Here is a 26,009-nt window from a genome sequence, read left to right as displayed (position 1 = left end):
TCTACTTCAGTCTTCTGTTTGCCTCTTCAACCACATCTTCTGGAACCTGGACATGCCCGAGGGGAAGGAGTGGCTCATGTACTGTTAATCCTCACTGCCTGGAAGCTGTCTAGATCCCCCAATTTTTTTTGTTTTGAAAATTTAGTTCATCTTTCATGGATTTCTGCAGTTTTGGCTTATAGTGCACAGTCTGCAGTTAACAAAAATGCCTTATGCATGCACACAATTTACAAACTATTCTCCATGCCTTTAAATTTTCCTTTATTCCCCAAATGAATAAATAGTAAACAACAGAACATACGAAGCTACAGCATAACAATGCAACATGAGAAGAAAGCATATGGAAAATTAAGTGATATAGGAAAAGAATTATATCTAATGACATTGTCGATATGAGGCAAGAGAATTACTTTCTTTTGTGTGGTCAGGAACTGGACCTAGTTTCTTGCAAATGCAAGGTAAGCATTCTACCACTGAGTTATATATAACTCCAGATACAGAAGCATTACTTACAAGGTTAAAAAGATGAGCACATAGAATTAAAAATTTAAATCAATCTACAATTCCTAGGAAGCACACATAAAAGAGAATAACTCAGATGAAAGGAAACCTGAATATACAACACATTAGTAAAAATTAGAGAAGATTTTAATTAAATCTCAAAATAAAAGTTCTCAAAATAAAAGACAAAATAAAAAATAAAATATTGTATTAATTACACATCTGAATAGCCCTTGTAAATGATTTTTTCACAGTGACTATGAGATCAATGTGACTCTTCAAAATTTACACAAGGAAAAGTCAGTCGAAACAGGTTGGTGTTTAGAGGTAGAGCCTTTGGGAGGTGATTGGTCCATGCAAATGAATGTCTCTTGAAGGGATTGGTACCCTTGAGGAGAACCCAAAAATGCTCTTCAATGTTCTATTCTGCATAGATGCAAAGGAGTCAGCAACAGGGATGGGAAAAGTAAGATACATACCTGAACCTGCTCACAACAGCGTCTTCATCTTTATGTTCAACACATGACTGCGACAGCATCTTCATCTCTATGTCCAGAATCTGACCATGACATCTTCATCTCTATGTCCAGCACCTGACAGTGGCAGCATCTTCATCTCTAAATCTAGTCTCTGAAGTTGGAACAATGTATTTGTTTGTTTATGCCACCCAGTCTAGGGTATTTTGTGATAGAGCCAGAACAAAACCTGACAAAGCAAAGAAATAACTGCTAAATTGCACAGATATACCAAGACTTTTAAGAAAAAAATACTTGGCAAATTGTGTTTTGTTTTGTTCTGTTGAAAGCTTTTTTATTTTAAATTTTATTTAATTTTTATTGATTTTACTGAGCTATATGTTTTTCTCTGCTCCACTCCTTTCCTCTCTGCTCTGCTCCTATCCTCTTCCTTGGTCTCCAAGCTTCCAATTCTCTCAGCAGATCTTGTCGTTTTCTAATTCTCATGTATATTAGATACAAATATGTTTCTCTTAGGGTCCTCATTGTTGTCTAGTTCTCTGGGATTGTGAATTGTAGGCTGCATTTTTTTTTTGCTTTATGTCTAAAGGCCACTTATGAGTGAGTACATATATTTGTCTTTCTGGGTCTGGGTCTCACTCAATATGATGTTTTCTAGCTCCATCCATTGTTTAATTTCCATGAGTTTTGGGGCATTCTGAACTTAGTGTTGCTGTTGAATTCTAATTTTAAGCCATGGTGATCTGATAAGATACATGGGATAATTCAATTTTTTTGTATGAGTGGAGGTTTGCTTTTTTACCTAGTATGAGGTCAATATTTGAGAAGTTCCAAGAGGTGCTAAGAAGAAGGCATATTCTTTAATGTTTGGATGGAATGTTTTTTTCTTTTTTTTTTTGGTTTTTCAAGACAGGGTTTCTCTGCAGCTTTTTTAGATCCTTTCCTGGAACTAGCTCTTGTAGACCAGGCTGGCCTCGAACTCACAGAGATCCGCCTGCCTCTGCCTCCCTAGTGCTAGGATTAAAGGCGTGCGCCACCACCGCCCGGCTTGGATGGAATGTTTTATAGGTGCCTGTTAAGTCCATTTGATTCATAACATCTGTTAATTCCCTTATTTCTATGTTAATTTGCTGTCTGATAGACCTGTCCAGTGGTGAAAGTTGGGTCTTGAAGTCTCCCACTATTAGTGTGTGGTGTTTAATGTATGATTTAACTTTTAGTAGTGTTTCTTTTATATATGAGGGTGCTTTTATATTTGGGGCATAGATGTTTAGTATTGAGATTTCCTTGGTGTAAGAGGTCCTTCTGTCTTTGTGCTGTTTTCATTGGTTAATAAATAAACTGCTTTGGACACTCAATAGGGCAGAACTTAGGTAGGCAGAGAAGACAAAACTAAATTCTGACAGAAAGAAAACAAGAGTTTTATTTCTCTCCAGACACCATGGGGCTGCCAGAGACAGATGTGCTGAATCTTTCCTAGTAAGCTACTGCCACATGGCGATACACAGATTAATAGAAATGGGTTAAACTGAGATGTAAGAATTAGCCAATCAGAAGTTAGAGCTCTTAGGCCAAGCAGTGTTTTAATTAATATAATTTCTGTGTGGTTATTTTGGAGCTAAGATAGCTGGGTGGCCAGGATGAACAAGTGCTCGCTCCTTGCAACATTTTCTTTTGATGGATTTTTCCTTTGACTAATATGAAATGTCCTTTTTTTGTCTATTTTTATTGGTTTTAGTTTGAAGTCTATTTTGTTAGATATTAGGATAGCTACAGCTTGTTTCTTAGGTCCATTTGATTGGAAATTTTTTCCCCAACCCTTTACTCTGAGGTGATGTGTGTCTTAGTGTCTGAGGTATGTTTCTTGTATGCAACAGAAGGATTGAATCTGTTTTCATATCCAATCTGTTAGCCCGTGTCTTTTTATAGGTAAGTTGAGTCCATTTATATTAAGGGATGTTAATGACCAGTGATTGCTAGTTCCTGTTATTTTAGCTTTGGTTGTTGGTGGTAATATTGTATATGTTTTTCCCTTCTTTGGGATTTACTGATGTGAGACCATCTACTTTCTGTGTTTTTGTGGATGTAGCCAACTTCTTTGGGTTGGAGTTTTTCTTCTAGTACTTTGTGTAGGACTGGGTTTGTGGCTAGGTATTGGTGAAAATTAGCTTTGTCATGGAATATCTTGTTTTGTCAGTCTATGGTGATTGAAAGTTTTGCTGGGTATAGTAGCCTGGGCTGGCATCCATGGTCCCTTAATGTCTGCATATTGCTTGACCAGGACCTTTTGGCTTTCATTGTTTTAATTGTGAAGTTAGGTGTAATTCTGATAGGTCTGCCTTTTATGCTACTTGGCCTCTTTCCTTTTCCACTCTTAATATTCTTTCTCCATTCTTTGTGTTTAGTGTTTTGATATTATGTGACAAGAAGACTTTTGTTTTTGATCCAGTCTATTTGGTGTTCTGTAAGTTTCTTGTATCTTCATATGCATATCTTTCTTTATCTTGGGAGAGTTTTCTTCTATGGTTTTGTTGAATATATTTTCTGTGCTTTTGAGTTGGACTTCTCTTTCTTCTATCCCTATTATTCTTAGCTTTGGTCTTTTCATGATGTCCCACATTTCCTGGATATTTTGAGTTAAGCTTTAGTTAGATTTAATATTTTCTTTGACTGATGAGTCTGTTTCCTCTATTGTATCTATAGTGCTTGACATCCTCTCTTCCATCTCTTATATTCTGCTGTTTATATTTTTGCAGTTTTGGTTCCTGATAATTTTCTTATAGTTTGCTTTTCCAGAATTCCCTTAGTTTTTGTTTTCTTTACTGCCCTTATTTCTGTTTTCAAGTCTTGAATCATTTCTTTCATCAGTTTGATTGCTTTTTCTTGGTTTTCTTTAAGTATTTGTTGATTTCTTTTAATTTTTTTGTCCCATCCCCCCTTAAAGGGATTTTTTATTACCTCTTTACTGTCCTTAAACATTCTCCTAAAGTTATTTTTATGTCATTTTCTTTTGCTTCATCTATTGTTGTATTAAGTCTTGCTGTTGTAGAGCAACTAGTTTTTTGTTGTTGTCATGTTGCTCTTTTTAGTGTTGAGTGTGTTTCTATCTTGTCTACCCATCTTTTCCTCTGATTGGTGTAGCTGGGGCTGTGTTTCTGATTATCAGTCTTCCAGGTGCCAGTGGATCCATTGCTCAGATGGTTACTTTTCATGGTACAATCAGGGCCATGGTTCTAGTAACCCTAGAGGTCACTTAGTGTTCTTGGATGTCACTCAGATTTCCTGGGGGTTATTCTGCAATGCTTGGGGTCATTTGGCCCTGCTCCCACAGAGGTTGCTTACTTGGAGCTGCTCTCATTGAGGTCACGGCCTTGGGCCTGCATCAGCAGAGGTCACTGGCTCAGGCCTGTTCCCTGGGAGGTTGCTAATTTTTGCCCAGCTCTGCAGAGGTCTCTGGCTCAGGCCTGCTCCTCAGTGGTTGTGCTCCCTTGTACCTTTTCCTGAGGATGTCATTGCCTTGGGCCTGCTATGGCTGATGTCACTGACTCAGGCCTGCTCTGGTGGAGGTCTCTAGCTCAGGCCTGCCCCTGTGGAGGTCACCATCTTGAGCCTGCTCCAGCTGAGGTTGCTGCCTCAGGCCTTTTCCCACAGATGTGACTGGCTTGAGCCTGCTCCTGCAGAGGTCTCTGGTTCAGGTCTACTTCCTTGGAGGTCCCTGACTTGTGCCCTATCCTGCAGAGCCTGCTCCCTTGGCTGTTGCTCCCTTGTATCTGCTCCTGTAAGTTGTTGCCTTGGGCCTGCTCTGGTTCCAAATTATAAAACAAAATTGTAAGAAAAAAATTGTAACAAAAATAGTTAAAAATTTTAAAACACTTTCCCTTTATCATTGGCCCAAACAAAACCAAACCCATCAAACAAACAAACATAAAACACATATTAAACATGAGCTGGAACTGTGGTTGTGAAAACTCAGCCCTACATCAGCCACACTTCTTGGGTCTAAGTGTGCAGCTACCCAGACCACACTCATACATACAGTTCCAGTTGATTTGAATGGTTTTTAGGTGTTATTAGTTTATAAAAATCTTACAAGAGGTGTAATGCACAACCAAAGTAGAAAACTAATGAAGTAATATAAAGAATCTGACAGCTATTTTAATAAAGTTAATATCATACTTTATATTAAACTTTATATCATACAGAGAAAATCCTTTAAACAGTACCTACAAATTTTTCATAAAAATTGCTCATACACAGTCACAATGAATCCTCAATAAAACCTGTAATATAAAAAAATAGTATAGTCTTAAAGACTCTAATAACAATATGATTAGGTGACGTTGGAAATAAAATGTAAAATACATTTTAACCATTAAACATGAAGCAAACTCTAAACTTTAACATAGCATTTAGAAAACAGAACAATGATAAGTTATACTGACTTTAATTACTGTTATAATTACTGTGTGTATATGTAAGATGTATGGCTGAAAGTTTCCTCTGAGAAAATTAATATTATTCAATTATTTTGTAACTAAGTGAGTCTACAGCTATACCACCCTGAACTCACCCAACTTAATCACAACTAAGTAAAACAGGGGTTAGAAAAGGAAGAACAAAGCACTTGCTTTATAATTTAGTCATTTCTGTTAGTGGAAGGATATACCCAGAGGGGAAGTGTAGTGTCCTCTTTAAAGTGCTTGTCAACTAGATTTTTTTTTTTTTACATGAGAAGGAAGTTTATTGAGGAAGGGAGCACACACACACACACACACACACACGAGGGAGGGGGAAGAGAATGAGATAGAGAGACATTGTCTCCTTAGAGAAACAATTAGATATATTAATAAACAGATTATGGCTAGCAAGATGGCTTAATGGGTAAATGTGATTTCCACTAAACCCAATGCCCAAGTTCAATCCCCAGAGCTCACATGGTAAGAAGAGAATCAACTCCTGCAAGATATCTTCTGGCCTTCACCATTACACCTTCGTTGGTACCTGAATACGCACACATCTCATATACATAAATAAATTATTGCAATAAGAAGAAAAAATTTGTGTACAATTTCCATGGAGGAAAGTTTATGTGTGTGTGTGTGTGTGTGTATGTATATGTATATATATACATATATATGTGTGTGTCATATATGTACACACATACATAAAATTTTATTAACTGTTTGAAATTTTTATAAATGTATCTATGTACTTTGATCATATTGATCTTCTCTCCTTCCCCTGACTACTTGCAGATCCAAATTATACCTCAAGCCCATCTCAACTTCATGTTCTTTTTTCTTTCTTTAAACTATTGAGTCTACTTTCTGTTCTCCATGAACTCATGAATATATGGTCATTTACTGGAGTGTGGTTAGCTTACCAGGGGATAAACGCTTAAGAAAAGTTGTTTTTCAAACTATCAACTCTCAAATGTTCCTCAGCAACAGGTGTAGTCTCATGAGCCCCTCCCCACTTCACACTTGAATATTGACTGGTTGATCATGTGCAGATTTCAGGCAGAGTACAAATATAGACACTGTGAGTTGATGAATGTGGTGGTCCTTCCATGCTTGGATAACATTGTTTATCTCCAGTTCTGCCCAGCCTCTGGCTTTTACAATCTTTCCAATGCTGCTTCTATGATATCCCCTCATCCTTGGAAGGAAGGGTAATACAGATATCCTGTTTATGACTGAGCAGTCCACACTCATACTCCACGCTTGGACCAGTGTGAGGTTCTATGTCAACCATGATGCACTACACAAAGAAGCTTCTCTGATGAGGTATACTAACATTTGTATAGAGATAGGAATTTAGAGGGCCGTTTTATATTATATATATTCAGCAAAATAATAGTAGTAGGTTCACCTATGGGCCTACAAGCTCTTAAACCAAGGGTTTATCACTATATTTATAGTATCATGAATGCATTTCCTTCTGTAGAATAGGTCTTAATGTAGTGAGGAGCTTCGGGTAGGCCTGCTTTTCATCACACCCGGCTCTCGGCTGCCTGGCAAGCTTATGCCCCCAAATAACAACACACAAATTGTATTCTTTTTAACACTGCCTGGCCCATTAGTTTCAGCCTTTTACTGGCTAACTCTCTCTTGCTTTAACCCATATTTAGTAATCTGTGTAGCACCACAAGGTGGTCGCTTACCAGGAAAGATTCAGCATGTCTGACATGGTGGCTGGCTTCATGGCATCTGTCCTCAGAGAGAAGAGGCAGGGTGATTGCCTAACTTCCCTTATTCCCAGCCTTCTGTTCTGTCTACTCCACCCATCTGTAATTCTGACCATCAGGCCAAGCAGTTTTCTTTATTAATTAACCAAGGAAATCATCAGATAGATAGAAGACACACCTACATCATTTCCCCTTTTTCTGTTTAAACAAAAAAGAAAGGCTTTCACTTTAACATAGTAAAATTACATATAACAAAACAGTTATAAAGTAAGAATTACAATTATAATATTTATATCTATTTTATCTTTTATCATAACTAAGGAAAACTATAACTATCTATCTATACTTCAACTCCATCAAAGACTCCAGAAGGATATAATATTGCCCTAAGTAAATAAGAAGTAAACAACTTACAAAACTCTAGAAATCACAGAGACATCTCGCTGCCTGGACAGTCACCCAAATTTCCTCTGTACCATTGGGGCATCCATCTTCGGCCTACTGGCCCATAGTATCCAGGAGACATTTCCATGAAGCAGGAAATTTCAAAGGCAGTTCAGTCAGTATCTGCTGTGTCCTGCAGAATGTCTCACAGACTCTTTCATGAATCAGTAAGCCCGAAAGATCATCTCATCTTTAGGCAAGTTCAGCAGTCCTCTTTCTGCAGATTCTTTGTGTCCAGTTTATGCAACAGTCCAGGCAAGAGCAGTTTCTTGCCCAAATGGCTAACAAACTCCATAAGGAGCTTCTTCGATGTCCATCTTCCTCTTAAAGTAGTTGGTGCTGCCAGGAGCAGACATGTCTCATTGTCATGAAAAGCTCTAAGTTATTAAAACATTTAAAATGCAATATTCTGTAGCCTTTGAAAGATATGAAGAATGCCTATCTGAAATATATCTATGTACATCTAGAAAATCTAACTCGACTACAAACTTGACTATTATAGATGATTATCTATTAACCTATATTTCTTAATTATACATTACATTCTTGAATGAACTACACAATCACAATACCTTTATCAAGAGCAGAAATACATACACATATAACAAAATTGACCTTAAATTTAAATCACTAAAGCAAAATCCATATCAATGCAAATTATTCATATCTATATCATATCCCTCTTTAAATGTAAAAGAACACATAAACAATATTTGGGAATATGGGCACAGTTATTTCTCTTCAAACTGCTTCCTGCTGAATGGGGACGCTGTTAATCAGATCTTTCATGGTGTAACCTGTGTGCCAGGTTCATCTCAGTCATCAGTTGGGTGAAGTAATTTTCTGAAGGTGTTCACAGCAACCTTTCAGGAGTGCATGGTCTATCATACCATATTGGGATATGGTCCACAGGGTCTCATTTTCTGTAAAAACAAAAGAAGAATCTCTTTTCCACAGTATCATATCCTTAGATCCAAATTCTGAAGTCAAAGTATTTTCAAAATATCTATGTTGGATTATTTCAGCAGCATTTATAAACAAATATCTTTTAGCAATTGTTGTTCCTTCCTCAGCATTCAAACAATTCAAAGAGAGCATAATAGCATACAGTATCAAGATTCTCTGTGTATTTTCCATCTTTGTGCAGCTTTATTTTAACCTCTATTTTGTTTATTTTTACTTTTTGAGACAGGTTCTCTGTATATCTTTGTCCTGGAATAACTCTGTAGAGCAGGCTGTCCTTGAACTATCAGAGACCCACTAGCCTCAGCCTGGGATTAAAGGTGTGCGCTACCTTGAACTCACAGAGATCTGTCTGTCTCTGCCTCCCAGGCATTGGGATTAAAGGTGTGTGCTACCATACCTTGAAGTCACAGAGGTCAATCTACATCTACCTCCCAAGTGTTGGGATTAAAGGTGTGTACTACCACACCCAACTACTTCCTTTTTTCTTTTTTACTTTTAAGAACTTTAACCTTTAGCCTGCATATATTTTTAACACACTGTAAACAATTTAGAGCATTTTTAAATCTCTCTTTACTGTATATCTTTTTCTGACTATATTAGTCTTTAAGGAGAGGGTTAAAGCCATGGCTTTGATGGCTGGATCCAGCCCCTTCCTTAGCTTTCCAGCCTCATGACTGAGGTACCAACCGTAGCCACGTTTATGGCCACAACCCTATGGCGTTTCAAGGTCCCTGCCAGCAAGCAAGCTGGAGCATTCTGCTCACAGACCACACTCAGTCGGACTGCCTGCCTGAAAGAGTCAGAGTTTGCCCTGGCAGGACGGACCAGAAAGCCGGCATTTTAAAACAGCACATTGCCCATTCAAGGAGTTCTGGAGACATGAAAAATATTCCCTTAGATGCCTAGCATGAAGGGTTAATGACCTAAAAGCCTCAGATGGACTGAGAAACTCCTGACAGGAAAGTTGACTAATAAAGCCTGAGGAATCTTTTGGTAAAAAAATTCCATACCAACTTTGAGGCTGGGAGAACCAACCTGCATGTGGAATCTTCCATCCTCAATGTTTGAACCCTTTTCCATACTATAAAACCCAAAGCTTCAGAGTCAAGTGCACAGTCTGGGATGTTGCAGAGAATCTGTGACCCTTTAGTTGTTCTGATGACTTAGAGATGCCTTTCTGCTTTCTATTACTTCCAATCTGACCTAGTCAGTTCCAATCTAATATGAAATATCCACGAAGATGTTCAAAGCACCTAGATTTCCTGAGGTACTAACACAGGCCTGGGACTTGTTCCTACTGTTACAGTGAAGAAAATCCCACCAGTGGTCATAGTTCCAGGAAAAAAAACTCATCAGTGGCACCAACTAGCTTTGGATAGGGTGCTGTTTTCCTTTCTTCTTTATCAGATAGTAGAGGCAAACTTAAGAGAATTCAAATATTTCCAAATATTTTAACTAAGGTGTATCATGAGGGCTGGCATTTTGGGGTTTCTGTCCTGCCCAGTTCCTACAGCTGGTAAGCCCCCAAAGAAACCACACAGCATTCTACATTAATCAAAAACTGATTTGCCCATTTGCTCAGGCTTCTTATTAGCTCTTGTAGCTTATATTAACCCATTATTCTTATCTATATTAGCCACATGGCTCAGTACCTTTTTCAGTGGGACAAGTCACATCCTGCTTCTTCTGTGATCTGGGCAGGACTGTGGAAGAATGGGCTTCCTCCTTTCCAACATTCTCCTGTTCTCATTGCCCCACCTTTACCTCTTGTCTGGTTGTCCCACCAATACTTCCTGCCTGGCCAATCATCGTTTATTTAAAACATGATTGACAGAATACAGAAAATTCTCTGTATTCCACACCACTAAGGACCAGAGTGAAGATAAATATGTAGGAGTTAAATATTTTTTATTATGTTTTGTTTTAACAAAAGTAACAAAAAATGCTATAAATTTTATATGAGAAAATTTAAATAGGCTTCTCCATTCTAAAAATGGTTTGTAGGAACACTTAGCTCATCTTCAGTGTCGGCTTCCTTGCATGAAAAGTGCAAAGACCTGCATCAGGAAGGGGATGCAGGCATTGTGGCTCCCCACAAACTGGAGACATAGCAAAGACACGCTTGTCTTGTGAAACTGACTTACAGGTAGCTGCCCCAGAAACAGCTAAAAGATGTTTGCAGGAGCTGAGCTTCAAAGGATTTTTGTGTGCTTGTACCAAATGCTTGGTGTACTTATGATGTAGGTTTGTCTCAAACACCCCTGGAAATAAGTTGTTACCAGCGTGAGCACTGCTGCTTCAAAGTCACAGCGAGTGAGGAAGCTTGCACAGCTTAGTGTGGTGTCCAGTGTGTCTGTGCTAGAAGAGGTTTTGATCCAACACCTAACAATGGCAGTGTTCCCTGTCAACTGTGCAACTGTCAGTGAAAGGTGTAAATTTCTGCTAATAAAAATATTGTGCATAAAACCAAAGTGACTAGTCTTATAGCCAAGATTGACCAACTAACTTCATTGGGCAGAGAAACTCCAAAAGCAACATTAGGAAAGCCATGATCAATAATCATAAAGGAAAAACAATGCGGATGTGGCATCATTGTGCTTATCCATTTTTTAGACTGTCATATATAATGGGCCCTAATAATTCAGATAGTGATATTCAATATATTTCTTTTCTTTTTCTTTTTTAAAATTTATTTTTTCATCTATCATACAATACATCCCAACTGTAACCACTCCTTCCTTCACTCCTCCCAGTTCCCCTGACACCTCTCTTTCCCCCCTTATCCATTTCTCCTGTTTTCCTTCAGAAAAGAACACAGCTCCCAGGGCTGTTAACTGAACATAACATAACAAGATGCAATAAAACTAAGCACAAACACTCATATCAAGGCTGGAAGAGACAATCCAATATAGGAAGGGGGTTCCAAGAGCAGGCAAACAGTTATTTAGTGACACTCCCAACTTGCACTGCTAAGAATTCCACAAAACTCCAAGCTAAACAACTATAATGTATATGCAGAGGATCTAGTGCAGACCCATGTGGGCTACATGATTGCCACTTCAGTAAATGTGAGCCTCTATCAGCCCTGCTTAGCTGATTATGTGGGCCATGATCTCCTGGTGTCCTTGACCCATCTGGCTCCAAATAGATAGAACTAGAAAAAAATCATTCTGAGTGAGGCAACTCAGACCTAGAAAGACAAATGTTATATGTACTTACTTATAAGTGGATATTAGTCATTAACTACATTATTATTATTAATAATTTTCCAAAACTTACATCAGCCAAAGGTATATAAGCAGATTTCATATGCAAAGTACCAAATATCCAGACTAATGCAGAAATGCAGTGCTGCAAACTGTCAGTAGCCTCCAGAGCTTTATAAAAAGTCATGCTTTCTTAATATGGAATTGGTTTTCATCTTGTAAAGTTAAATTTTCATACTTAACACAGTAAGCTATCATATAATTTCCTGATTGATATTGATAATTTTTGGTTAGTTCTTTCTCTCCATAGGCATTCTGATTATTTATATTTCAATTACTGAAACATGAACTCTACCCAGTTTTTCAACAGAGTTATATATTACTGAGTCTTTTAGTTTATTTTCAAAAAATCATACGGTCAAGAAATATTATTCAAAACAAAATCATATCTGAATAAGAAATATATAAGCTTTAGTTTCCTCAAATATCATTGATATTTGATATCAATGGCAATTGATATTGGTTTAAATGCTAGTGTCATCAACCTTTTTATTTTTTAGGATTCATTCTGGATACCAGACCTTGAGAATAGATGATCTTGAAATATATGGAAAACTCATTTTATCTTTGAAAAGAGGAAGGGTTACAACTTACTTGGTCCTCTGAGCACTTTGATTTGTTAGTATCTTTCTTTCCTCTCCTTTCTGATCAGATTTACTGCTTGTCATCAGTGAAGCCATGAGCAAAATACAGACTCATGACTTTGTCTTATTATGGTTGAAAATTCAGCAATGACTTTTTTCTTTTTTCCCAAGAAACATTTTTGCTTCAAGAGAAGGGTTTTATAGGGAACAACAGCCATTAATTGCTTCTTATCGCCCCTTCTCAGTAACAAGAAAACACACAGAGAGAGAACACAGAACAAAGTAGAAATAAAACCTCTCATACAGAATGAGATTAGATTCAATCAACTTGTGTGTCTTCCTCTTGTTTCCTATAAAAATATTTCTCTGCCCAAATCTTATTAAGAAATGATCTGTAGGATGATATATCTCTAATTACACCATGTCAGACTTAGAATATGATTTTTTTTTGTTTTGCACGATGCTAGGGAGATTGAAAGACAAAATTAAAAGGAATCTAGGAGGAAAATGAATATTTCCCTTTTGAGTCATTCATAAAATCTTTACTTCTTAAAAGAGTGATAAAAATAATTTTAATTCAAGGAATAAAATTAGTGTCTTAGAAATACAAAAGAGATAAAAGCAATTCATAATATACAAAGGATGATACATTTTTGGAAGAAGTAGAAGAGATTCTTCTCAGCCCATCATTTAATGTAATCTGGATAGAGAGAGACTTCAGTTGGCCAACTCTAAAAAGACAAAGCCTTGGAGCTCAGACTTTGAATCAATCACAGGTTGTTCAAAACCTGTTCCCACGAAGCAGCTTCAGAGTGAAAGTCTTTTTACTCAACCCAAGAAAAGCCTGTTGCCAGATGATCCCACTACATGACAATGGCACAGGGTTGATACTTCTGTGGGAAACCAAATGTCTCCCACAGAAAGAAACTTTGTCTGATTAGCCCTTTCTCAATACTTGGCTCACCTCCTGGGTGTTGCACTGTGGAACCATTGATTTGTAGAATACTGGGTAGTTAAACTTTTACCAAGAGCTGTAGACTTGGCCTTTGATAAAAACGAACTCTTAGGACTGTGAGGAGTCTTGAAGTTGAACACAGGGATTTATGCTGTGAGGTACACATTAGCTTTTGGGGGTTATAGGTAGAATGTTATGGTTTGAATTTTAATCTGAAATGTTCCTCTAAAGACTTGTACGTAAAAGATTTGACTCGGCCATTTATGCTATGGGGAGCTGTTTTGATTTTTAGGTATTGGGCCTTCTAAAAACAACTTAGTTCATTAAAAGACGCCCCTGAATAGAATACTGGGACCTCAGATCTATCCTCTCTGTCTCCGCTTCCTGGATGCTGTGAGGTCAACAATCTTCATCTCCTGTAAGCTCCCGGTACTGTAAAATGTTGTTCTGACACATGCTTAGGCAGCAGGGCCAAATGGCCATGGATCCAAATCTCTGAAGTTGTGAACCAAAATAAAGCATTTCTTCTTTTAGGTTCGTTAACCAAATGTATTCATCACAGTGATTACATCTAGGTCTCTGTCCTAAGTCACACTAGATGATGAAATCAGCACTCAGAACACTTACTGTTCTGTGCTTCTCAGTGAAACAGAAAATCCATCCTAAATTTTCATAAAACAGACAACTTCACAAATAATGGTTAGACCCTCAATGCTTTGAAATGGTATACAGCAGCATATAAGATGAATTTGAATTTACAATTCACTAGCTTTAGTTTACAAAGTACCAGGATTACAGGCATGTGCAACCAAGCCTGACAATAACACTATATAAAATTGAGGACAATAGTCCCATGAATACTTCCTGATTGTTGGTTCAGTCTCTGAGCCCCATGAGTCCAGGTTAGTTGATTCGGTGGGTTTTCTTTCTTTTTTTTTTTTTTTAGTTTTATTTTATTTCTCCTCCTTATTTCTCTGCCTGTCAGCCACGCCTATCCTTTCTTCTGCCTTTCTATTGGCCATTCAACTCTTTGTTAGACCAATCAAGTGTTTTAGACAGACAAAGAAACAATTTCTCCTCCTTAGTTCTCTGCCTGTCAGCCACGCCTATCCTTTCTTCTGCCTTGCTATTGGCCATTCAACTCTTTGTTAGACCAATCAAGTGTTTTAGACAGACAAAGAAACACAGTTCCACAGAGTTAAGCAAATGCTACATAAAGGAATGCAAAACATCTTTGTATCATTAAACAAATATTCTACAGCTTAAATGAATGTAACACATCTTAACATAATATTCCACAACAACATACAGGGAGATGGACAGAGAGGCATAGGAAGGAATATTGAGGGACTTAGACAGCTACAGTCCTTTTGGTCTGGGATGTATGGAGAGATTGTTTGTTGGCTCTCCTGTGAAAAGGGGAAGGTCAGTTGGTTACTCCTCCACCCCTTCTTTGATCTATCAGGGTTTTTTAATCTCAATATCTGACTCCTGACTTTATTGGTAATGGGAAACTTATATAAAAACAACAGGCCTTAATAGGAGGGGATAATAATAGTGTCTAGTCTTACTACAACTTGTTTTGCTATGTTTGGTTTATATCCATGGGAGGCCTATCATGAAAACAGAGGAGGAATGGATGGGTTAGGAGCATAGAGGAGTTGTGGGGTAAGGACTGGAGGAGAGGAGGGAGGGGAAATTATGGTCAGGATATAAAAAATAAATTAAATAAGGAAAAGTGAGGATGATCCCTGTCAAAAATATGAATTATCTCCATTATATATTATTACTTGAAAGAAGGGTACAGAATAATGTACAAAATGCTTCTTTCATTGGAGAAGATGCATGCATATGTACACATGCAAGTTTCATAAGATTAATTTTAATAAGGAACATGAAATGCATTAAGTAAATAGAGGTTACCCAAATAAGTGGAAAACCGGGGAACTTCAAAACACATTATTTTTTAGTGTACTGGTTTTGTGAAAATCACTCTAATCACCATCTAAGACTAAAGGAAGTCCTCAACTTCTCAGTCAATAGTCTAACAAAAGAAGTAAAATCAATACAATTTTGAAAGTATCTGAAACTACTTTAGATAGACTATAGGTCAATATATACAAGTGTAATATTTTTACAGCATAAAATTGATAAATTGAGAGAAAAGAAATCACAAAACCAGAGAATTTAATGTCAATTTGATCTGGAAATATATTCATAGTCTCTGAATAATATTTTCTTTTTCAAAAGGTATTTATGGGGCCTGGAGAATAAAGGCTCATACAGGGGGGAGCTGAGGAATCCCTGACTGTAAAGGGTGGATGAAGCTTGAGTGAATCTGTACTGCTTGATATAGGTACAGTCATGTCAAGGACTCTATGCCTCAGATCCATGGCAATGACAAATCCTTCCACATATGGATCAGGTCCAGAATTGGTAGAGCTGTCCTCTAGTTGGAGTGTAAATGTTGACAGTGTGCACAAAAACTAGCAATTGCAACTTACTTCTTTTGGATTCTAAGGGTACTCACCCACAGAGATGTCCTATCAAATTTAGGGACGTCCACAAGCTGTGCTATGCATAATGAAAGTGTTGTGGTTCCAGGTTGTGCTTTGGGATCATAATAGGTGTTTCTCTTCCAAGTGAGCACACCCCAGCTGATCCCAGTTTGTCAGTATGTATGCTTGCATCTGTCCTTTCTTCATTCTCTTGCTGCCCCTGTCAGGTGTCTAATCCCTTGATGGTGTACACAGCACTAGTACTTTTCTTGAAGATGACCTGTACTTAGTTCCCAGCTCCCATTCCAGCTCAAAGTGAACAAGATACCTACTAGTCTCCATGGGAACATATATGTGCACATATACATAGACAGACACAGACGTATACACATATTTAACAATAAAATAAAATATTAAAACTAAACTTATTTCTGGAAAACTTATGAAACAATAGCAACACAATGGCTTTAGCCCCCTGGGAACCCGGATAATGCTTTTTAAGCACTATTAAACATAAGATGATGGTCTTTGAAGAATGAGTGATTCCAAGCTGGAAACAGAAAATATATAGGATGTGTTTATAATACATTTTTGTAATAAGACCAGAGTCACTGTCAGAGTTAAGTAAAGTTGACCACAGAAGTACAGTAGCAAATATAGAGAAAGCCTTCTGTTCAATTTTGATATAATATACATGTGAAAAAGAATATTGAAATCAACTGATTGCAACACACTGAATATATTTTAAAAATACACGGTTTATATTACTAAACAAACAACAACAAAATGATTTAATAAGGAAAACAGTTCTTCTCTCCACCTCTTTTCCCACCAATTCCTTCTTCCCCTCCAGCGCACCCCCATCTACTTCTCCCAATCGGTAAGGACTCTCACAGGTAACCAACAAAGTCTGGCACATTAGTTTGGAGCAGGACCAAGCCCCTCCCCCTGCATTAAGGCAGAGCATGACCTCCCACCATAGAGAATGGGTCTCAACAAGCTAGCTTGTGCACCAGGGATCGATTCTCGTCTTACTGCCCCCACCCCCTCAGATAGTACGAGCTTTACCACTGTTTTTCTACATATTGGAGGGTCTAGTTCAGTCCCTTGGAGGCTCCATAGCTGTTGGTCTAGAGTTAATGAGTTTCTACAAGCTTGGTTTGGTTTAGCTGTTTCTGTAGATTTCTCCATCATGATCTTGGCCTCCTTGCTTATATATTTCCTCCTCCCTCCCTTTGATTGGTTTCCCAGAGCTTGGCCTGGTGCTTGGTTGTAAATCTCTTCTTCTGTTTCCATCAGTTACTGGATGAAGACTCTATGATGAGAGTTGGGGTATTCACCAATCTGATTATAGGGTAAGGATATTTCAAGTACCCTCTCCACTATTGATAGGAGTCTTAGCTTGGGTCATCGTTGTGGATTCATGGGAATTTCCTTAGCACCAGATTTCTCCCTAACCCCATAGTGGCTCTATCAAAATCTTTCTTTCATTGCTCTCTCCCTTCATTCTTCCCGCCTCAGTCATCTCATTCTCTCATGTTCTTATCTCCCATCCCCTCCCCTTTATTCCCTACCCCTCACCCTCAGTTTACCCAGGAGATTTCCTGTAACTCCCCTTCCCAAGGCCAATTTATATTTCCCTTTTAGGGTCTTTCTTGTTACCTAGCTTCTCTGGACTTGTGGATTGTAGTCTGGTTAGCTTTGCTTTATATCTAATATCCACTTATGAGTGCATACATATTGTGTTTGTACTTTCGGAGACTGGGTTACTTCACTCAAGATTTTTTTTTCTAGTTCCAAGCATTTGCCTACAAATTTTATGATGTCATTGTTTTTCAGCTGAGTCATTCTCCATTGTGTAAGTGTATTACATTTTATTTATCCATTATTTAGTTGGGAGAAATCTAGTTTTTTCCAAGTTCTGGTTATTATGAATAATACTTCTATGAATGTTGTTGAATAAGTGTCCATATGGTATTATTGAGTATCCTTTGGGTATATGTCCAAAAGTGGTATTGCTGGATGTTGAGGTAGATTGATTCCCATTTTTGTGATAAACCACCATACTGATTTCCAAAGTGACTGTACAAGTTTATACTCCTACCAACAATGGAGGAGTGTTCCCCCTTCTCAGCTTCCTCTCCAGCATAAACTATTATTGGTGTTTTTTATCCTATTCATTCTGACTGATATAAAATGGTATCTCAGGGTCATTTTGATTTGCATGTCCCTGATGATTAAGGATGTTGAGCAATTCCTTAAATGCTTTTCAGCCACTTGTGATTTTTCTGTTGAGAATTCTCTGTTTAGCTCTGTAACCCATGTTTTCTAATTGGATTATTTTGTGTTTTGATGTCTAGTTTCTTGAGTTCTTTATGTTTTGGAGATTAGTCCTCTGTCAGATATGGAGTTGGTGAAGATCTCTTCTTATTCTTAGACTGTTTGTATTATTTATTGTGTCCTTTGCTTTACAGAAGCTTTTAAATTTCTTAAAGTCCTGTTTATTGATTGTTGCTCTCAGTTCTGTGCTGCTGGTGTTACATTTAGGAAATGATCTCCTGTGTTAATGTGTTCAAGACTACTTCCCACTTTCCTTTTCTCTCAGGTTTAATATAACTGAATTTATGTTGAGGTCCTTGATCTACTTGGACTTGAGTTTTGTGCATAGAGATAGATATGGATCTATTTGCAATCTTCTGTAAGTTGATATCCAGTTATGTTGCATAATTTGTTGATGATACTTTACCTCTTCCATTGTACCACTTTTGTTTCTTTGTCAAAAATCAGGTGTTTATAGGTATGTGGATTAATGTAAGGGTTTTATATTTGATTCAATTGGTTCACCTGTCAACTTTTTCTTTTTCTTTTTTTTTCTTTTTTTTTTTTTTTTTTTTTGTTTTTTGAGACAGGGTTTCTCTGTAGCTTTGGAGCCTGTCCTGGAACTAGCGCTTGTAGACCAGGCTGGCCTCAAACTCACAGAGATCTGCCTGCCTCTGCCTCCCGAGTGCTGGGATTAAAGGCATGTACCACCACCACCTGGCTCACCTGTTGGTTTTTTATGCCAATATCAAGCTGTTTTTTATCACTATAGCTCTGTAGTAGAGTTTAAGTCAGGGATGGTGATACCTCCAGAAATTCCTTCATGGTGCAATGTAGGCAGAGGCCACTTGTTCATTCCTGGCTGCCGAAACCATGAAATAATCATACAGAAACTATATTATTTACAATACTGTTTGGCCAATAGCTTAGGCATATTTTTGGCTTACTCTTATATCTTAACTTAGTCTACTTCTATTAATCTGTGCATCACAACAAGGTCGTGGCCTACAAACAATGTTTCAGCGAGCTCTGGTGGAGGAGTCTTTCTCCTCTCGTAGCTAAATGGCTTCTCCCTGACTCTACCTATTCTCTCTCTGTCTTTTCCAGGCTGACCATATTCTGTTAAGCCATTGCCTGAAAGCAACTTCTTTATTCACTACCAATAAAAACAACCATATATAGAAATACTTTCCTACCATTTCTCCTTTTCTGTTTAAATAAAATGGAAGATTTTAACTTTAATGTAATAAAATTACATATACCAAGATATCAAACATGAATTACTATTACATTATTAATATCTACTTTATCTTTTGTCATAACTAAGGAAAACTATAGTTATCTTTTCTTCAACTCTATCAAAAACTCCAAAAGGATATAATATTACCTAAGTAAGCAGGAAGTATATTATAAGCAACTTCCAAAACTCTAAAATTGACAGAGACAGGTGCCTTGACAGTCACCTAAAGTTCTTCTGTAATGTTGTGGGCACCCATCTTCAGCCTACTGGCCCATAGCATAGGGCAAACTTTTCCATGAAGCAGAAATTTCAAAGATAGTTCCACCTATATTGGCAGTTTTTCAATAACTTTTTTCCTGTATCCTGAAGAATGTCTTGCAGACTCATGAAGCAGGAACCCAGAAGGACCATCACACATTCAGGCAACTTCAGCAGTCATTTCTCTGTGGGTCGTGAATGTCCAGTTTACACAGCATAACATCAAGCAGTCCAGGAAAGATCAGTTTCTTGCCCAGATGGCTAACCATCTCCATAAGGAGTCTTTTCGATGCCCATCTTCCTCTTGAAGTAGGATGGTGTTGCCAGGAGGAGATGTGTCTCATTGTCATTCTAGATTTCAGCGTCTCCAATGAGAAGTTTGGTGTTATTCTGTTGGGTTTGCTTTTATATGTTACATGGCCTGTTTCCTTTTCAGCTCTTAGTACTCTTTCTTTATTCCTTATATTTTGTGTTTTGATTATTATGTGCTAGAGGGACATTTTTTGGTGTCCTGTCTATTTGATATTCTATAGTATCTTCTTATATCATAATAGGCAGTTCCTTGTTTAGGTTGGAAAACTTCTACGATTTTGTTAAATATATTTTCTGTGTCTTTGAGCTGGTGTTATTCTCCTTCTTCTATCCTTATTATTCTTAGGTTTGGTCTTTTCATGGTGTCTCACATATCCTGGATGTTTTGTGTTATGAGTTTGTTTAGTTTAGTGTTTTCTTTGACCAATGAATCTATTTCCTCTAACATACCTTCAATGCCTGAGATTCTCTCTTCCATCTCCTGAATTCTGTTGGTTGTGGTTGCATCTATAGTTACTGTATGTTTACTCAGATTTTCCATTTCCAGAATTCCCTCAGATTGTGTTTCCTTTACTGACTTTATTTCAATTTTCAAGTCTTGAACTTTTTTCTTCACCTGTTTGATTGCTTTTTCTTAGCTTTCTTTAAGAAATTTATTGATTTCTTCCAATTGTTTTCTTTGTCTTTTCCTCCATTTCTTTAAGGGAAATTTTCATCTCATCTTTAATGGTCTCTATCATCTTCATAAGGTTATTTTTAAAAGTCATTGTTTCTTTTGGGTTGGGATGCTCAGGTCTTCCTGTTGTAGGACTACTAGGTTCTTGTGATGCCATAATTGTTCTTTAGGTTAATGAATGTATTTTTGTATTGGTGTCTACCCGTCTCTTTCTCCAGTCAGTACAGGTAGTGTCTTTCTCTCTTGTTTTAATCATTGCAGTTAGTATCTGTCCTTCATGGAACTGCTCTTGATCAACAGTCGCTATCTGTATCTCAGGGAGCAGCTGAGGTCTGGAGGGGGAAGCTGGGTTTGAGGGAGGAATGGGACTTGTAGATTACAGGGTCTATTGAAGGATAGAAAAGCTTGCCTTCAGGAGGCCTGCCTGCTGATCAGAGAGTGCGGTTGAAACAAATGGGGGAACAGCTTGGAGTTTTGACCCAGAACCTAAGATCTAGAGACTGGGCTATCCAGTTGAAAGGCTGGTCACTCACCTCTTGGTTACTCTGTGCAGTTACTGTCTGTCTAATTCACTTATTTATTTTTGATAATGATTTATTAAGAGACCGTTCGAGAATTTTCTGATTACCTGAGCGTCATGATGACTGTAAAGTTAGATTCCATATTCTTTTTGTGTGAGACAACATGAATCCTATAGTGTTTTGTTTTAAAAGTGTGTTTAACTGACATACAAATAAGCTTTATTTATGACATATTCACCTTTTTATGTCATTGTAATTTGTTTGATACCCTGCCCTACCCTTCCTCCGCTGGATTTTCCTCACATATGGGCCACATTTACTTTCAATTCACACACTCATATGCACACACACACACACACACACACACACACCCTCACCCCTAGATTTCACTGGTTGAATATCAATAAACAAATTAATACCAATTTCAGAAAAGACCCAAGCTCATTTTTTTGATTTAGTTATTATACTATTATTGGCTTCCGGTGCTTTTAATTCAAGATGTAGGTCATGAGTATTGAGAAATGAATGGAACACTGTTCTCTGAAATGATAATGAGGTAGACACTTTGGAGATTCAATAACTCAAATGGTTTTATAAAATACTTTGTTTTTATGATGAATATACAACAAAAATTGAGGTCCTAAACTTGTATGATAGAAAATTATTTCAAGGAAAGGGGATTTTGAAAAATTACTTGTTCTCAGTGATATGTGGTGACACACACCTTTAATTCCACCACTCAGGAGGAGCTGGTCCTAATTCCAATGAAATGTATATTAGCTCCATCAGCAACATGACCAACTCAAGAAAGACCTGAAACTCAGATACAGGGCTTAAAACATAAGAGAAGTATTGGCATTCACTTTAAGTAATTGTCAGATTTCAGAGGTTAGTTTTCCAACAAATTCAAACTGATGTCCAAACTTTATTATAATACTCTCAATTTCTTCAAGGTAGGTTTTTGTCTTGGATTTAATAAAGCAAGTCTTTGTAAAGAGAAAATCTTGAAAAGGGATTTGATTGTTTTGCATTAAACAACCTATTTTTTAAGTAAAAATCTCAAAGGATTGTTTGCTCTTTCTCATCCTGTATTCACTTCCTCTTTCTTTATTGTAACATTTGAAAAATGACAAATCACACTGAGTATAAACTTTTAACATTTGGGTGATTCAGAGGAGGTATTCAGGCAACAGATTTCCTGGCTAAATTTCAATAAGCCAAATATAAAAATAGGATTAATTAATATTTTCTACCCAGTTGAATTATTTTCATCGATCAATCTATGAAGAGGACATGGGAGCTGCACATCCATTCCTTTCAATTAAATAATTAATCAGATCCATTTAGCATCATCATTATGTAGAGAGGCATAACCTTAAATTTTTTTAAAAAAGTCTCCATTCATTTGGCATTAATAATGAAAGACACCAATAAAAAATAAAAGCAAGGTTAATGGCACATTGGAATTCAGTCAGAGAGAAAGGGGGTGGCACAAGCCAGCATATGATAAAGTTTAGACACTGAAGGTGAAATGATATTTGTGGCTTGTACTTCATCTTTGCAGGTTTGCTTTTAAAAAATTGATGAAGTGAATTTTCCGTAAATGTTTTATTGCTTTGTATGGAAAGGCTGTGGCCCGAGATCGGACATATATTGATAAAATAGTGGGTTAATTGCCAAATATACCTCATCTTGTGTGGAGGATAACATGCAGAGGCAATTGCAGGTTTGATATATCAATCTTGTTAAATCAATCATTACAAATTATCTCAGAAAGGTGCCTGCAATGCAGTGGCAAAGCCTATGCGGAAGCCAGCAAGGCTCACCCAATGAAAGCAGCACAGAGTTCTGTATTGTTTCTGAAATGGATTCTCAAAGAATACTCAAGAAATTCAGATATAACAGTTCATATTTGTACATTAAGCATCTTTTGCCTTGTACAGACTCCTATGTTTCTCATGACTCTGGGCAACTTTTTAAAATTAAGATTTACAGAGAAATAATCTTTAAGAAGTTGGTAGATCCAAGTCCCACTTCTTGTAGCAGGGTTTCTTGGTTGTAATCATTGACAGGTCTCCTCAGTGTGGGTTTCTTCAGGCTCCTTGCATCCTGATAGATGAGCCATGCTTGTTCCTGTGAGAAAATGATGTTATATTTCTACTTTGCCTCCATAGCTGCCTTTTGCTAAAAGTGTTTTAATGTTGAGTAAATATCATAATGTGTCCACTGCAACCTAAAATGATACATGCAAAGTTCTTTGATTTCTGGTTTAACTCACTTACTAAGGAGGAATAGAGAAAGATTCCATTTCCTCCTTCCTCCCCCATGTAGATTTCAGCACCAATTCACTTTATTTCCCTTTCAAGCATCTCAAAGATCTCATACTTCTCTGCACCAAAGGTTTCAGCAAAGTCATCACCATGACCTACATCTTGTTATACAAATGGGAAATTCTCATTCCATTTGCTTATACAAACTGATAAATATGCATCAATCATACATGTAAACATACAAACACGTATTTACATACATGTATACATATCTACTTGCAGTCTAACCTCAGCTGTCAATTCATTGCCTTTGGTTATCTCTCATAAGCAATATCCAGGTTATTTCAACAAAAGACATCTTTCAGGTGTTGGAATGAATGAGCAGTATTATAACTCTTCACTGTTTCTTTCAGCGATGAACAGTTGCATGAACAGATCTCCTAAAATAAGGTCCAATGAGGCATAGATAGACATCAATATGTTTATATGTAGCTGGACTTGTGCTTCTGATTTTCTTTTCTATAAATTAAGAGAGAAATAGCAAATATAAGTCAATAGACATAATACCACATGTACAATAACACTGTAATGAAAACCACACTTCCTGTTCAGCATACAGGTATGCTCAGGCTTCATTTTGTCGCTGTTCATTCTCCTAGGTGGATCCTATTTGCAGTTGCAGTCTCTATAGGCCAGTAATAGGCTTCTCTGACTGAGAACATCTCTGGCTTCTTGAATGGCCATGTCCAATGGCCGTGTGATGGTGATATATGGACAGGTGACTCAGGGGAATCAGGGTATGAAACATTTCTCAGCCAGTTATGAGCTGTTTGTGGGAAATCAGTCTGCCTAATTCTACCCCTGCTTTGTGCCCTGTTGTCCAATCTGACTTTCAGCCTCAGTTATTAAACCTGAATTTTTAAAAGCACAGTGATTACACTTGAAACTACTTATACTACTTTAATTTTGTATAAAACATCTCTGAGCAACCTAAGAACCCAGCTTGACTCCAGATGGTATCATAATAATGTACAGTACAGCTAAAAAGAAATCCCAATTTTTCCTAATTGGCATTCATGTGAAAATTAGGAAAGGCTTTCAGCCTACTCAATTATTCATCGTTACTATGTGTTCTCTAAAGTTACCACTCTTGGCTCATCTGCAGATTTAAATATAAAATAAACAGTATAATTTAAAATAAAATGCAGTAAATGGAGCTGGTGTTGACAGCCACTGTAAAGACACTTCCATATTTCTAAGTCTTTGACAGTGACTGCGTGTCATCAGATTTGTCTTGGTAAGAAATTTAACAAATAATGTGAGCAATAAACAGAGCTAAAGAAGCTAGTATTCAGAACTCGGACTTCAGGACCACATGAGAGCAGTAATCACATATTTTTGATTAATTGCTTCACACATATTCCTGTTTTTAACACATCTTCAGTAAATTAGACAAGACTACTAAATGTGTTATAGAAGTGATGTCAAAGATCATGTATTGCCCCATTTGGCTTTGCACTGTTATAGTTTATTAAGAGAGAAAGAAGGAAGAGTAATGAAAGTAAAATTAGATGGGAAACATCCTAATGTAATTTTTAAAAGCAAAGTTTTAATTTGACCATTGCCCTCATCTATTTTTAAAATGATTATTTCAACAGAGAGTGTTTCTCTTGAAATTAATCTTTGAAGTTAGCATACAAGGTCACGCATTCCTTGATGGCATTTCTACATGTGTGCCATTATACGATTTCCTATTTACCCATCTCCCTACTGAGTGCATTTCTGCCCCCAAATCCTCCATTCCTCATTCATGTATCAGTTCATTTTTTATAAACCTCCTCTGCCCCAATCTTCCCATTCTTTAAATTCCAACAGTTTTGAATACAGGTGTTCTCTTCCCCAGAGGCTTTCAGTAGAGTTATTTGATAATTGTAATGATTAGACATCAAGACCAATAAAAAAAACTCACTAAATTATACTTGTGGAACCCTCTCTGTCTCAAGGACAGTGCTGGGAGCATTACCAGGATTAGTTTTTGCACAGCCTCCACAACATTCCTATAAGTTATGATAAGCCCTTACTTCACATGAAGAAATGCAGATATAAGATAAGTAATTTGACAAATATCCAAGGGTTAGGAACTTTTGACACTGATATTTGAGTCAAATGATAGCCATGCAACATGTTAAACCATGGTAAGTGCCAGACATGATTTTGCACTCCAAACATATTTATCAGCTTTTCTTCATATTAACAATGAGAAATAAGGCCTCCCCCAGGCTATGGAATCCATTTTCTCTGCCTACATCTTCTCAAACTCAGTTCATCAATGTTAGAACAGCTTCCTTGATTCTTTACCATGTTCAATGTGCTTCAGAGACTTGGCTTTGCTGCTGCTTCAAAGTCAGGTTTTTTGCAATGTGTTTTCCTGACTTTCTTCCTTTACCTAACTCCATGCTCAAATGATACACAAAAATGTAATGCCATCAGCATTCCTTCTAAGATATGAAACACTTCATATGCTTTAGTTTCAATT

The sequence above is a fragment of the Arvicola amphibius genome, chromosome 2 (genome assembly GCF_903992535.2).
Source record: "Arvicola amphibius chromosome 2, mArvAmp1.2, whole genome shotgun sequence".
Lineage (NCBI taxonomy): Eukaryota > Metazoa > Chordata > Mammalia > Rodentia > Cricetidae > Arvicola > Arvicola amphibius.
The sequence above is the reverse complement of the archived record's forward strand: the minus strand, read 5'-3'. Positions refer to the sequence as shown.